Below are 17,049 nucleotides of genomic sequence, written 5' to 3'. Positions count from 1 at the left end.
GACCCTCAGTGAATCTGATCTGGCCCTCTCCCCTTTACAGCAGTGGTAGCTTGAAGTGCAAGTCCTCTGTGGAAAGTACTAGATGTTCACCTAGCAGTTTCCAACACACTTCATTGCTGCTTTTAAATAACCCCAAGGAATGTTATTTATTAGCCAAATATGCACATAGAGCTAATAAATAATTATGATTTTCAGGCTCTGGAACTGTCATAATTTCTAATTTCAGTGTCAGGGCAACACTGCCAGGTATGTCCTAGACATGGGTGACTTCCAACTTATTACTCAACACTCTTTGTTCCAAAAGCCATTTCAGTCCCCCACTAGCTCATGAAGAAACAATCTGCAGCAAACAGGCTGGTAAATGAAGTCTCTAAGGTGACAGCTTCCCATGTGCACTATAATAGGTCAGCAGCAGTGCAGTTCCTTTCACAAGTGATTCCTGAGCTCAATTCACAAACAAGCACCAGACTCAGTTCTCTTCCCTTGGCATTTTGCCCGGAAGGCTCAAGCAGGCTGGAGAATAATTCTGACTTGTGAAAAGCTCTTTTCCCCTCCTATTCCCCAATCACATCCGTGTGTGCAGTACTGGCACAGAGGAGGCAGCAGGAATGCAGGGTGGCACAGCACATCCCTGTGCTGCACCAGCCCATCCATGGCACAGAGCCACAGGATCCCACCAGGGCAGCTCCCACACACGAGTCAGAGCAGCCTGAGAAGCTGGCAGTGACAGCCCTGCCTGCCTGCTGGGCCAAGTGAAGCTCAGAATAAAGAGATCCAGGCCTGCTGCTCAGAAGCAAGTTTTGCAACATTAGTCTGTGCCCAGCAGACCCATGGAGGACACTGAGGTCAACCAGCAGGAGTTTCCTAGACAAGACTTGGTGTTACTCAGTTTTAAGAAAACAAACTTTCATTTTCAAAGTTAGCCATCAATGATAAATGATACAGAGAATAGAAATTTTTAGTTTCCCTGAAGTTGCTGGATAGAGCTTAAAGACTAAATGACAAAAAAAAAAAGATAAATGGATGTAAAAATATGACCGCAGGAGGATAAAGGTAGTTGGAACCAGTGGACAAACAGATAAAAAGGACGAGAGTGGTTTTTTGCAAGTCATTTAACAAAGAAGCAACAGCACATGCCCAAAGGAAAAGTTCAAGGAAAATTCACCTTTAATATCAAAGCATTCAGTGAATGCAACCACTAAAGTCCCCTTTTATGACTCTCCAGGACCAAAAAAGGACTTCCAGTGAGAAGTGGATACATACAAATTAGTTCTAGGAAAGTAATGTTTATGTATTAAATAAAAACCACATTTTAATGAATATGTATGATTATGATGGATAAATACCTTGTTGTAAAGCCTCACAACACATACAGAATTTAAAAAATATATCCTCTGTGTGTCCTGCACAGGTAAAGAATGCCTGCTTTCTAATGCTTTAAATGTTTTAGAAAGATTATTCCAGCGAATTTCAGGATCTTCTGTGCTCTGAGGTCTGAGTTGGATCAAATCCTCAATTTCAGTTTGAAATGAACAAGGCAAAACAAATTATTCACATATTTTGAAAAAGTAAGGGGTAATTCAGATTGTTTTAATCTGCCCCAGCACAGGCCCAGGGACGGAGGGAGCAGAGCGCGGGGATGCAGCCGCCGCGGAGCTCCGGGAGCCGGGGCCGCCAGGAGGAGCCGCAGCAGCGCGGCCGGGGCGGGCACGGCCCGAGGGCTCCGGCACGGCCCCGCTCTCGCCAGGGGAGCTGGGGCCGCGTTTCTCATCTGCAGCGCACGGGAGGGAGCACAGGAACCCCCGCTCGCTCCTGCACAGCTGGTGAAGCGCTGCCCTTTGCGGCATCTCGCCTGGACACCGCTACTGTCCCCGGGGCTGGTCTGGGAGGGATCCCATCCATGGAACACTCAGGGAGAAGCTGGCACAGAGACCTGGCCGGCTGGCAAAAATAATGCCTCAGAGGCAGCTGCTTGCTCATACAATCCAATAGGGAAAAAAACAAAAACTGTTTTGAAGGGGATGACGCCACTCTCTTAGACATTCCTGGAATTTAAACTGAACATAAGTCAGTCGGAGTGAGAGTATGCAGCTTGCCATGTTGGCTATTTATTTAAACATAGTGACTAAAATAAGTTCATTTGATCTATTTTCCTTTGTCACATGCATACCACAGCAAATGCAGATTAACATACCTATTAGACTTCTATAGTAGTTTAAAACCAGCGTGACAAGCAAGCAAAGAAACAAAACAGGCAAGCAATAAAAAAGATAATCTGAAAGTATCTTCCTGTGCAGGACTGTACCTTTCAAAGGTGAGCAGTTGAAAGTCATCAGTTCAGCAATGGCTCCTTCCTGGCCCAGACCCGGTGAGATGGATGAGCCCTGGTAAAGCCCAAGGTAGCCATGAGGCACTCACCTGGCTGGCACAATGCTATGACCACCCTGCCACAGCCAGCATGTTGCCTACTGGATAGGAACAACTGTTTTACTCTGCTACCCAGGTATCAGACTCACCCATGTTCATTGAACCTGCCTACCATATTCCCAACTGATGTCAAACAATGCACATATATTTCACGCTACAGTTTTCAACACCTTAGGCATTCAATTGTACTTTCCAAAATGCTGCAGTCCCCTTCTTGGCTGTAACATTGCAGTGTTAACTGGAGTATTGCAGCAGTGCCATGATTCAGTCCCTGTGTGGTAGTTTACTGCAGGAGCTGTTAGACTGGCTGTGCTGTTTGTAGGGCAGAGCTGACACAGTCTCAGTGACAGACACAGACACCAGCTCCCCACCTGCCATGACCTTCAAGCTCTCCTGGGGAACTCCCATTCATTTTGGCCAGTGACACTTCATTCCCAACCTATGCCAAAGATCATACAGCACCTTCCAGACAGCTGTGCTTTCCTGTCCACTGGTCATCTTTCAAATAAGTCTTTCCTGGGCACAGCCACTATCCAGAGCTGCTATCTGAGGCTGTTAGATGATCTCCACAGCCCTTGTCAAAGTTGGGATATAAGCAAGTTTGATCCACTCATTTCTTATTTAACACCAGCATATGGAAAATGTTTTTACTGTATCATGACTTCCTGTGCAAGCTGCTCAGGGATCCCTACTTCTTGTGTTGGCACAAGCTGTCAAAGTCAGTAGCCTTATTGGATGGATGCAGAATCTCATCAAAGTGTTTCCAACTGTCTTTACTACTTTCTTCCTTTTATTTATTTCTTCCCACTCTCTGACCCAACTTCACTATCTCATCTGTTTCCCTTTACAAATTTCAGACCTGAAGCTGAATTTCTTCAGATCTGACTCCTTCTATGCAAGCAGAACACTGACAACTACCTTGAATGTGGGTGGAAACTCTCTAAGAAGAGCCAAGGTGGAGCAAGGTGGAGTTCCCTGTGTCAGTGCCACACTGCTGCCCTGCCTGAGGCTTCTGTAGCTCCATGAGCTGCTGCCACACAGGCAAGACCTACAAGTGACTTCCTTACTGCCTGTGGCCTTTCAGTAGTCTTCTCTTTCTGTCTTCTACTGTTGGTTGTATTAGCACTAAAGAGTAAATAACTCTACATCCCACTTGAAATATGGTTGAAATGTGGCAACATGCAATCATGCTTGTACATTCAGTTAAATCCAGTAATAACACATTTTATTCTGACATGCCATTGAAAACCAAATGCATTTATTTCCTCACACAGCCCAGGTATAGGTAAAGCTTTTCTGGATGTTTCAGACACCTTATATAAACTAAGTCAACACACAACCTGTCTAGATACAAAATACCCTTTGAGAGTGAAATTCTGGTCTCTGAGGAATTTGCTCTGGCAATACCAAGATTTACTGATTTTATCATTAGATTTTATTCTTAGGATATCAGTCATTTCTTTGTCAACAGATTTTACCTATCTCAACATGACTGATCGACTTGCAAATCCAATCAATGAGAACTCAGAGGCTTCAGCATCTTCTCTGGTAATAACTGCAGGGATTTGCTCTCAGGAGTATAAGAAATGTTCTGCAGTACAAGCCCCATCTTTTATGCTCAATGTCAAATGTAACAGGTTTCTAATAATAGAATCACCACAACCTGTCCAGCAATTCCAGTCCTGGATTTGCCACAGGACATATCTCCTTAGGTTATAGCTAATGTAGTAAACAGTGACTCTTCCTAGTGACATGGTAAAAATAGAAAGGCTTCACATGACAGGGAGTTTTCTCATCTACAACACTCTTCAGAAGGTTTTAGCAGGGGGAGTTTCAGTGATATGTTTACAATTCCTCTTACACACATTACAAAAGAACTCTGGGGGTTTAATATGGCTCTTTACAGGTAGGAAGTACAACCATCTCCAGGGTATACAGATGCTAAATCTTTAATTTCAGACCTCACTTATAATTGTATATTCAAAGATTTTTATTTTATGATGGGAACATAATAGAAGAAATAGAAATGTAATGGGGGAAACAAAACTTTCCACATTATCCCTTAACTGAAAGAATTTTCTTGAAAATTCTCACATTCCCTTAATTAGTTCCATGAAGAGACCAAGTTGCAAAAGTATCAGTTGCTTTGGAACTAGCTGTCAACAAAATAAAATAACATAGTTGTAAGCTGTTGCTCAGCTTTGACGACTGGGGGCAGTAATTCTCTGGTCCAGCAGGGGTTACACTGCAGTGTTCTCACCAATGCTCATTTAAAAGTTACCTTAAGCCTCCAGAGAATTCATGTGACAGCCACATGCTTAACAGGAAGGATAAAAATGATGCAGAGGTGCCAGGCTTCAGGGGTCTCGGAGCTACAATGCAAAACCTTCACGGACCCATATCCTGCAGCTGCACAGCCACAGCTCCCCAGGGACCCCAGGCCCGTGCTCCCTGCTGTGCCCTGCCACCATCCCAGCCTCACACCCTTGGCCACCACCAGAGTCAGCTGAGGCAGGGAGACAGGTTACACTCAGCGTGCCACAGCACAGCCCACAGGCAGGAGCAGGGCTGGACAGAGTTATGAAGTCATGACTGAAAACTCAGATCAGACACCCAAGGACAGGCAGCTACAAACTAAACCTGCAGAGAGCTTTACCTCTGCACTGCCTGCACATCCTGGGCCAGGACAACAGCTTGTTTCCTGTGAGCACATGGCCAGGGACAGACTGCAGGACACCTCAGCCTCAGCTAGGCAGTGGCTCACTGCACTCATTTCCCAAGGCCAGGGACACTCATCCCATTAACCCAAAGTCTGTTCCTGGGCTGGGCTTTGTGGCTGCCGCTGTGGTGAACACAGCAGAGCAGTGAGTGGAACAGAGAAATGCTGCTTCCTCCAAAAATGCACACACCCATGGCACTTGCTCACAGTGTTTCTGTACACATTGCAATGGCTGCACTTAGTTTTGTCCACACACGGATGGACACAATGCTGTAGTTTACAAGCATCAGCTACATACACTAGATTTGATACAGTACTTGCTGCTTGGTCATTCTCTTTTCATCTGCCAGAGCCTATGTAATATTCAACTCCTTAACCTTTGAGTATTCATCACAATATCACTTGGTGGATTCTTACCTCTTGCCGACAGCTGCCTGTTCTTTATAGCTTTTACATAAGATGTGTAGCTGCAGAAATCAGCTGTGTACTATCCATCTCTGAGTTTCAAGACAGTCTTCTCTGCCTTTGCAGCAGCTAACATTCAAAATTTTCTTTGAAAAATCTTTCATCTGAAAATATGTTTTAAAGGTTACAGGTCATTTATCCCTCTGCAGTCCAGAACTTCTTTCCAGATGTCAGAAACTACTGTTCTTTAATTATACATTCCTCTGAAAGGCCTTTAACACTACGAATTCTTTTCTGTTTCATGAAAGTAATTTTATTGGCAAAACATATGACTAACAAAAGGGATATGACTTTATTCTTACCGTAATATGAATTATTACAACACTGTTTACAGCTGAGCTTCAAAAACAATTTTCAGGCAGCTCTGGTTTTGATGACTAAAGCTTAAACATCTTAGGATTTTTTTACTCATTTTTTAAAGCCAGAGGGAGTGAATTTCTAATTCCTGATGCCATTTTTGTCAAGCTGGGTGTCTGTAGGTCAGGCATATGCACTAGAACTATCTAGGCTTCTTTGAGTTCTCTAACAGAAATTCATAAAACTGTAAGATATTAGAAAATTGTGACACACTGTCTAATTCACAAACTGAGATAAAGTGAGAGCAGTTTTCCTCAGCCTGCACATAACTTAAAGCTTGCTCCTTGCCTTAGCCCTGAACAAGAATTTGTTGCCTGAAACATTGTCTGTCCTCTAGCTGGCTCAATGAAAACTCATTTGTGCTAAAGAGCCGTACCTCACATGATGCTTTCAGCAGGACTCTGCACAAACATTACTGCTGGGGCTCCATACAGCCCTGGCTATCCAACTGGCAGGCAGGTCTCAAGAGTTCTTTATTCCTGCCAGACACAAACCATTATAGAGCAGCATTCTCCAAGAGACAGATCTGCTTGTGGGACATATAAATACTGGTTTTCCTTCCATTGATGTCAATAGGAACAAGAATGAAGGTATGATGTTATGAGATGCTAAGTTCTTAAAATATGTTCTGAATGATTTCTATTTTTAAGAGCTGTTTTGCTTTGGAGGATGAAAAGCCTGTTCACTTAATATGAGGAACAAGGTCTGTCTCAGAGATGTGGAAGAACATCTATTCATCCAAAAGCTTAGCTATTTCAGGAATAATCTGTAAATTATTTTTAGAGTTTGTTCAAGTGTTGTTAACTATACCTGGCAGATTTCTGGCAAATGCATTATTGTTCCTTTAGACTTCTCCATTCCTGCAAGGAAACTTTTTGGGAGATGGGACTTGTCATTTCTCCTGTTGACACTGTTCTACTTTGTATAAATAATTACACATTCACTGGGACTGGGACTAACACCTCCACCCTCCCCAGGAGGGTTACTGAACCATCAGACTAGAGCATTGTTTTTCTCTCACCAGCTGGCTCCATGAATATTTAAGTATTTTTTACAAAGTGGGACTGTTCCAGTGAAAGGGGCTGATGGTCAGGTCACTGCTGTGAGGCAGAAACCTGAATTTGCAGAGCAGAGGAGAATTCCTCTCAAACACAGGGAGGAGTAAGATTTTGTAAGGCATGCACTGACTTCTTCAGGAGCACTAATGCAATCCTAACTTTCTCTGTGGGAGTTAAACATCAATTCGTGTCACTGTTTTGACAACCACTTCCATTAAAAATCCTTCTTTAGCATTAAATGGAATAGTTTGCACCAAATGAAATTGAATTTGGAAACTTCAGTTCATTTACAAATATGAAAAATCATATTCAGCTCCTGTGTACTGGGATTTTTTTTCTTGTCCAAGTATTCAGTCAATTATTAGCTCATCCTAAGTTAGAAAGTCTTCTAATAACATCTTGTTTACCAGTATGAGCTCCACAAATTCTATGCCTTTTATCTTAGTCTAATCAAAGGTCAGATAGATCAATTTCTGCTTTAAAAACTGGGAATTTTATGAATTTTTTTGTTGTCATAGAGTGAAGGGTCTCTGTGAAAGGCAGGGTACCTTGAGAACCCACAGCCAGGAAAACTTCAATTTCCTTAACTGAAAAACTTTCAGTTTAACAAATAGACTTATTTTAAGGGTAGTTCAAATACCAAACTAAACCAAAACATAAACTGGGATTAGGAGTGGAACAGACTGCTAAACTATCCAAAATCAAATGGCAGATCTGGCAGATACAAAGTAGCTGCCAAAAGAATTTGGAAATAGAGTCAAAATTGTCACAATAATCTCTGAAGACGAGGATGCAGTAAAATCAAAAGCCCTGTTGTGTTTGGATCACAGCTCTGATCACTTTCTTACAGTGGAAATCCTTTTGGGTCTAAGTCTTGCATTAGACTTTGACTGGAAATGGATGCTGGAGTCTTATTCTACATTACAGAAAATGTAAAACAGATATAAAATCAGAAAATAATCCAGGGCAGATCAGAGATGGTACACTGAATTCAGAAACTACTTAGTTGAATTAGATGTACTGGGCTTACATTAAAAGGAGATAATTGAATAAGGGTACTTAAGAGGAGACTCTGGTGTCAGTAAGGACAGAAAGTGATTAAGGACTCCACAGAGTCACACTTTTCCCTGGGTAAAACCTGTAACCATGAGATGGGTGATAACCAAGAGACAGGCCAGCAAACATTTAGAGTGGTGTCAAGGCAGAGAGAAGTGTTAGCAGGGTTTAAATTCCTAAGAGCCCAGAGCTTTGAAAACTTAGCTGCAAAGCTGAATCCAGAGATGTACTGGATAGACAGAATAACAATCATGGCCTGTTGGTTGCACATAGGCTCCATATGAATGAGTTCTTCTCATGCCCTTTCAAGAATCTATATACCTCACATCACATATCTACATCTGCTCCTATTTACAGCAGGAATTCCTTGCTATTTGACACTGCACAGGATAATTATTATCAGTGCACTGCAGTACATCTGGAAAGATGAAGGAATGCTGGCTCAGCATACCTCAGGCATGCACTGCACCTCTTAAAGAAGGATGGATTACATAAAACAGCACAAGAGCTGCATCAGCCTCTCATGCTGATGAAGCCAGGCATAATTGCTTTGAAGTGGAAGAGTTACAGCAGTGCAGGTCTGCAACTGCAGAACAGGTAACAACAGAAATTTAAATAAATACTCACCAATCCTTGCAAATTCTCTGATTTCCTATTCAAAGATGCTCCCCCATCCACAAGAAAATGTTATATGGTAGAGGCAGGCAGTATTCATTCCTTTTTTGCTGGGATTAAAATGAAATTTTGCTGGTATCTCGAGAATAAGTACAAAGACCAGGCTTAGATTCTGGAAAGGCTTTTCTCACCTCAAAGTACCCTTTCAGTAAGTGGGCAGAAGGATTTAAACATAAAGACTCTTTCAGAACAGTTGCCTGTGCTCAAGTGTCCATGTGCAAACTGAAGTCAAGTATAGTTTAGGAACATTGAAATTAAATTACAATGTTACTTACTCAGTCTGGCCTTTATTTTGTTTGGTGGATACGAGAAATTTCCTCAGAGACTGTTAAAACAAAAACAGTCTGAGGCTCTTGAAAGAATTAAAACAAGCAACTCCTGGAATAAAGAAAGGATAAATTGCTGCTTGATTCTGGCACTGCACTTATGATTCCTAATGGACTAAATGACTGCTGTGGAGTCAAAACTGAATACAAGTTTCTGGCATTTTTATACCAAGTATATATCTAATTTAGGCATATAATGCCGTTTCCACAATTCTTTTCCAGTGTTTAGCTTACTTTTCTGATACATTATGTAACTAAAATTACTACTATCTAGAAGTCTCTGATCCCAGCTCCTAAAATTTCCATGTCTGTTCCCTCCATTTTTTATAACTTTCCCCCTTAATTCTTTAACATTTTAATGACCTGTAATATTTTTTCCATAGCAAGAAGCATTTATCTAGTACTCAGATGTGTTCTGAGTACTCAGCAATACCATGCTGAGACTGATATTGATAGTGACATTTCTTTGCATATTAAAAAACAAGGATTCTGTGAAAATCATTACCCAGCAACATAATAGATCACAGATGTGTTTAAAAACATAATATGAGGCTAAACTCTGAATTCTGGTCTGGAAGTGTGTGCATCTCCCAGGGCAGTAATTCAGCACTTAGAAAAAGTAAACTCACTATTGTAATGCACATGGCAAATAGCTGAGTTCCAGCCACGAGTGAAATAATTTGGCCCCAGTTTTGCATTCCATGACCCCTGTACTCTGATGGGAAGTAGGCCATGGGGACTGTCTGTAATTCCTGCAGCCAGAACTGCCCAGCCCTGGTACAATTTATTGTTGCACAGAAACATCAGTGATGCAACACCCACTTTCTTGCCAGGGACTCTGTGCTGAATAAGGACAACTGAGAGCACAGCATGAACAGCAGGAGGAACCCAGGAAGCCTTTCTGCACCATCAATATGATGCTGCACCTGGCACAGAATGACTTTTTCAAGATATTCCCTCACAATTACTTCAGCTCTTTTTGCCTTGGCCTAATCTGCTTGTTAAAGAAAGGGTATTCTCTCTGTTCTGAATTTTCATCTTTGAGGAAGGAAGTCCTTCAGATGTAGGCTCACCCAGTTTATCATTCAGATGTAGCTGTTGAGCTGCTCATTGAAGTTAGGGACTCCTTTTCAAGCCAAGAAAACAAGTGCAAGAATTATTACAGCTGATGGAAATTTGATTGTATTCTCCCATCTCTTGTTGCACAGGCTGTCATATCATTTGCATATTTTGTAGAGTGCTTTTTTCTCATTGTCCCATTTATGGTAATTTGGAACCAGATAGTGAGTTTTCTTATCCATAAAAGTAGGAAATCAGGATTTTAGTTGGCTGAACAACACTTTTCTTCCTAAGAGTATTTGCAGTAAATAAATTAGATCCAACTGTTCTCCTTTTTTTGTTCAGCCCTATAAATAACGTAGGGGGAAATTCAGGAAAAGTAAAGCATTGGCAGGAAAGAGTTTCTCAGAGGGCTTAGTTCTGATTTCAAATCTGTGTTGCCAGTAACAGCAAACTAATTACATGTGAAATTGCACCATGAAACCCAGGTCCCACCTGTGCAATAGAGTATGACACCACAACACATCTGATTCTCTTCAGAAACATCTCTATCCTGCAACTACAGCATACAGAAGACAGGAAAGAACAAACATGGGGAGAGGGAACTAGAAGCTGGATGCCTTAATACAGACCTACTTATAGATGATGTAAAAGTCTTTCTTTCTTGAACTCCAGAGAATGAAAGCACACACACACAAAATAGTTTCCTTCTTTGCTTGAGGTTACAGTTTTGGTTTTGACAGCATTCTTGCTGAAAGCCCACTCTCATCCCAAAAGAGACTTCTCTGGCGCACCCTTGACATCTTTTGCAACCTTTCTTTCCCTACTTCTGCACAAAGAGCACCTGAGAGCCTCTCACTGCACACACTCCTGAGGGCACTCCCATGTGCCTTTACCCTGTGCCTCCAGTGTCACTTGTAGCCAGCTCGAAGGGAAGGTGGCTGTGGCCATGACCAGTTTGTTACCATCAGCTGTGTCATGTAACTGCACTGTCTCTTCATTCAGGTCAGAGCTGAGTTGAACAGTGTCTAGTGGAGGTGGTGCTTTTGAAAGGGAAATGACGCTATTGTATAGTAGATTGTTCAAAATATCAGCTCTTTTCATGTCTCAATCTATACACCAGACTCTGATCTAAATCTCCAGAAATTTATTCGTATACAGACATAAGTGACTCTTGTCATTAAACAAGAACAATGGCTCCAAGGATGATTTATATACATATATATCCCTCATTAAAGTAATTCTACTTTGTACCAAGAAATAGAAAGGCTAATTTTTCCATTTTGTGACAATTTTCTAGCTGCTGTCCTATTTCTTTCACAAGAACAACAAAATTAATGATCTCAGGTTTATCTCTCACATCCACCAAAGCTAAGGGAATCGATTTTGTAATTATGTTTCATAATATTATCCACTTGAAGATTTGCTGATTTAGATTACATCAAGACTGGCTAGCTGATCTGTCTTAGCTTTTACAGCTATCTAGATAAGAATAGCACCCTGTGACCCTTGCTGATGCCCTGCCCTGTGCTGGAGCTCAGAAGCTGACCTGCAGAGACTGAGGTGTCTTGCTCCTCTCCTCTCTTTCTCTGTCTGCTGCTGGAAGATTTGGCCATGGGGCTGCCTGATTCACAGGTACCTGCTGGCACTTCAGGGGCTCTGCCTTTCTTTATTTTAGGGCCCTCTACTCCACACTTTATGCTCCTGTTCCTTTTACATGTTGAATATTTGTCTTGGACTATTATGTTTAAAATGCACTGCTAGGGACATAGCACTTGCTTAAACCCGGGTTTTTTTAGAATCCATTCCTCTGATTGGTACTTTAGCCATTTCTACACCTGCTGTGTGAATGCTGTGTGGTTACTGTAAGTGCCTGTTCTTGGACAATAGACCCTGGGATGCTTCACTAGAAGTGTTGAAACAATCTTGTACTATGAAGGAATATCTGCTCCTGTTTGATATTTATTGGATCTCTTTGGTTAGATGAATGTTTGCAATTTAGCAGTAGTTATCTAATTTACAATTTTTATATTATGATGAAAAACATTTATCAACATTACTTGATAAATATAATGATAAATTAATGATGTAATTTATCAAGTAATGATGAATCAGCACCATTCTCCTTAATATTTTCTTATGCTGGCAAATAAGCAACTGACTTTGAACAATAGAAGGTAAAACATTTTAAAAAAATAATGTTATTGAATATCAGTTTGTATTCCTATAAAGAAAAGAGGCAAGTAGAAACTGATATTAGAATTACCCAAACTGACAAATGGAAACACCAGAAGGTAATTTAGAAAAGCCACATTGAAAAACTCTACTGCTTTTATGATTAATGCATCATGTCTGCTCTCTGTTAAATGCTAAAATGAAATATGAAGTTTTGAACAGTATTAAATATGACAATACTTGAGGTAAAACGAGCAAAGAGACAAAAAAAATAAAAGGTAAGAATGCAAGCTTAGTTCCTAAGAATTTCCTAAATTCTTAGGGTGTGGTAATACTGTCAATACTACATTTGGTATCTCAGAGTCAGAAGAACCAGGGGAAGGGAGGTCTATGGCTCATCAGAGTCAGTTTTTATATTAAGCCAGAAACTATATTGTCATTTGATAAATGAGCCAAGAGCAAAGCTTGACAGAAGAAAAGAGAGAAGAGTGAAATTTTTGGCCTGGAGGCTCTGCAAGTTTTCCAGTGACAATTCTTGTGTGGATTTTTATTTCTATGAAGTAGCAGATTCAGTTAAAGGTGCCATATGGATAACTCTTTGTCTTACAGATCTAAGCAAATTTGGGAATCCTAGGAGCTGGCTGGGCATATCAGTTTGCAAGAGTCATTTTAGGTGCTTGGATTATCCAGAAAATAGGGATAAATCATCTCTATTGCATGTTTTTCAATGCTATTATGAAAAGGGACAACTTGCAATTACAGGAAATACCAAAGTTCTTTTGGAAGCGAAAATATCAAGATCTTGGCACTTCAGAGTGCACTGAAAGAGCTGGGGTTGTTTAGCCTGGAGAAGGCTCAGGAGAAGCCTTACTGCAGCCTTTCAAACAATGAGGGGGGCTACTTTTTAATAGGGTCTGTAGCAATAGGACAAGGAGCAATGGTTTTAAACTAAAAGAGTGTAAACTCATATGAGATATGAGGAAAGAAATTTTTTATTATGAGGGTGCCAACACCAAGAGAAATGGAGGATGCCCCATCCCTGGAAACATTTGAGGTCAGATTGGATGGGGCTCTGAACAACCTGATCTAGTTCCTGCTTATTGCAGGGCTTATCATTGGATTAGATAGCCTTTAAAGGTCCCTGCTAGCTCAAGCCATTCTACGATTCAAATGAAATAAAGTGTGTTTATTTGTTGTCATCTTACTGCAAAAGTCCCATACCTTCTTGGTGATTTCTCATGGACAGCTCCTCACAGCCATCAAACTGCATCTCTCTCCACAGCACAGCCAACAAACTCCATCTCACCCACTCTTTTGTAGCACTCGTCTTGTTATTGAACACACCTGTGGCCTATTAAGGGCAGGCCTGTCCCCAATCTTTGGTGATTGGTACAGCTGCAACTCCTCAGGTGTGAGACTGCCTTCTGCACTATTCTCTTACATTCTAACCCTCCACATTTATTGATAGTATCTATGTAAATTTAAATTAATTTCACAGTCTCAGCTGAACAGGACATATACAGAAACACCAAGAGAGCACTGCAAGGTCTTTTGCCGTGGTACAAAATGCCAAGGTATTTTGTCTAGGTGACTCTCCACAGAGAAAAGAAGATGTGGTGAGAAGCCTGAAAGCTGGAGCATAAGCTAAGCTTCATGTTCAGTCAGGTCATCAGCCCACTTTGGCTGCTGCACAGCAGCATTATGATTAACTTTGTCCCAGGGAAGATGTCAGGGAGAATATATATGTGGGATACATGAGGCACAGGAGGTTTGCACCAACATTTACACAGTCTTTTCAAAGAACATTTCAGGGACAGTCTGACACAGGGTTACATTTCAGGAAGAGGTTTCCACTTTCCACTTCAGTAGCTGTCTCATTTTCAGGCAGACAAGGTCTCACTTGCCAGACATTCATTAGGAAATTTGTCTCTTGTCAGCTCTGTGTACAAAATATCTTTCTTCAATGCCTGATAGGGAGAATCCCTCACCCCTGGATCCCCAGCATCACTAGCTGAGCCCAGCATTGCTGGCAGCAGCTGGTGGGGGAAGAGGGGTCCCTCAGGCTGGCTTTTCTGCCAGACTGCTGCAGGAGGCAATGACACCCTGTGACACCAGGTATTTTTTATAATTACTATGGCACTAGCTCTGTAGTTCATCCATTAAATGTCTGTCACTAAAGATTCATCATTCCAAGCCTGAAGATCTGTCACCTCAGGGACACATGACAGAAAATAGTTTTTGTTCTACCTTCAAAAAGAAACTACTATAGAAAACTTTTGCTGCAATGTCAACTGTCCAAAGTTAGACATTTTTGTCCACATTAAGAAAGACCCTTTGCTTATGCAACTCCATACTATTTTTGTCACATAACCTATGCATCATTTGTGTAAAGATTACATACACAAGGCAGCATAATTAAGGTTGCATGAGATTATAAATATGCCATCTTTTGGGTTTGAGCTTAAACCTTTCTAGCTGAATTTATACCTACTACCTACAAACAATTTCTAACTGTGCATTCCATGGTTTTATCCCAAAAAGACAGGGACTCTAACAGATGCTGATTGAGCAGCTTCCTGACTTCAAAAATGAAATATCATCAGTATATGAAAGGGTTTATTTTATTTGGTTCCCTGCAAGAGTAGAGGACTGGGCTTGGTGAAGAAGAAAGGTCACTCCTGTTTCTGTGTTCCTAACAGATCATAATTTAGCTGAAGATTAATGTCAATGCTAACAGGTTTATTTATGGGTAACTACTTACTGGCCTTTTACTTTTCTGTTCCTTCTGCAGCCGTTGATGGAAACCAGCCAGACATCTCTGGGTTAGTTCATGGATGAATTCTCTCTAGCAACATCATTTACATTTGGTAAATGCAGTTTAATTTGAGAGCCTTGTTTATAGGCTGTCATTTACTACTTGTGGTATTCGCAATCTATTTAATAGTGGGCACTAAAGAAGTACTTGAGCACACCAGACTGAGGGTGTTTGGGGAATACACATTTAGGGTGTGTTTCTGGACAGGCAGTGCCAGGGAGTGATGCTGCTGTTTTTTGCTGATTGGCAAAGGTGCAGGAGCTTGGCTGCATGGGCTGGGAGCTTTCCCAGCAGCCTGCTCATTGCCTCAATTTGCTCAACAGGATTGAATTGCCCTGTTGCTGCACAGATCTGTAGATATGCCTGAGTGGCAATGCAGAACCTGTTAAGGTGTTAACTGTTCAGAAGTTTAAAACTACCTTTAGATGAGGCAAAATCTGTAGCAACCACATATAAAAGGAGTCCTGGAACATGCAATCCATGAGATCTAACAGCCTTTGTTGGTGGTTTTGCCTGGAGCACAGCTCTTCAGTTGATATGAGGCCTGAAATCTTATTCTTATAAAATAGAGTCTTCTCTAGACTAAAAATCATTGACCGAAAGGAGCAGCAAGGAACTCATGTGTCTGTGCTGTGAGGATTACACAGCTTTCTGTCATACACATTGACTTCCAGATGTAACAAGTTTTATTATCATTGTAATATATTATACCTAATGTAATATATTATACCATTATTATACCTTCATGACTACACCAAATATACCTAGTGGCACCAGTTAAACTTCTAGCTGCCAACCAGCATCTCATTGGTCATGGTGTAAGTAAATGTTTCCTTTTTAGCTTTCTTACTTTCCATTTCTGTCACTCAAGATCAGTTCAAAACCCAGATGCAAATACAGTCTCTGTTCTCACAATGTTATGATCTCTGTTTCCACAACCCCCTTCTTGTGAGCTGGACTCCCTGCCCCAACCCTCCACCAAGTCTTGCCTGGATGTGTCCTGCTCCTTCCTCCAGTCCCACTGGGGGGATGTGGCAGCCTCTCCTCAGGGCTGCAGGCCAGGCCCTCACACCTGGCTGCCAACACACAACTTGCACTCCTGAAATCCTGGGCCTTGCCAAACCCACACAGCCCCCAGCCTCTGCTGCTCCTTGTCCTCCAGTGCCTCTGTGCACACAGGAACACTGCTGGCGTCTCTTACTCACCAGCCTCTTGCAGGCTGCCTCCAAAGGTCTGGGACATTCCAACAGCAGCTGCACCTCCTCTCCCACAAAATCCCTCCTGGAAATGTAACAAGCATGAATCCAGCTTAGTCTACTGCCTCCTTCACCCAGCACTGCGGAAAGCAGAGTACAGGTATCATGACTGCTGAACTGCAGCATCCACTTTCTGTTTAATCCTCACAACATCCTCTCTAATCAAGAGCACTCCTTTAAAGTTTTGGTAGTGAGACCACTCTTCTTTGTATTTTGCAGGAATAGGAATGTTAAGTGCTCAATAAATGAACTAAAAATAAGAGAATAGGCTTATATTCTGCCTTATATGCAGGAGAATTTCTGTTTAGTTCCTCAAGTCTGTTCAATTGGCTGTGTCTGAACGCTTCTACAGACTTACCTCCTTCTCCTGCAAGAGACACATATGGGAAGAAGTACTTAAAAACAGTAAGAGGAACAGGTTCTTTATAAAGCAATACTCAGAACATAAATTATCACTTATCGATGTGATAATCTGTATGTCATTGTTCAATAGCACTAACAATGTGGTGTTTTTCAAATGTCATGTTCAATAAGAATACTGTGTTCAAAATAAGAATACTGGCTTAATTTTTCATTTCTTTTCTCAGTCAAACAACTTTGGCCCAAATTCTGTAAAACACCCAAGTATTGAGTTCATCACTGCAGGCTCAGCCACAGCCTT

This window comes from Ammospiza caudacuta, chromosome 11, assembly GCF_027887145.1.
Source record: "Ammospiza caudacuta isolate bAmmCau1 chromosome 11, bAmmCau1.pri, whole genome shotgun sequence".
In the NCBI taxonomy this organism is placed as follows: domain Eukaryota; kingdom Metazoa; phylum Chordata; class Aves; order Passeriformes; family Passerellidae; genus Ammospiza; species Ammospiza caudacuta.
Note: the sequence above shows the minus strand (reverse complement) of the source record.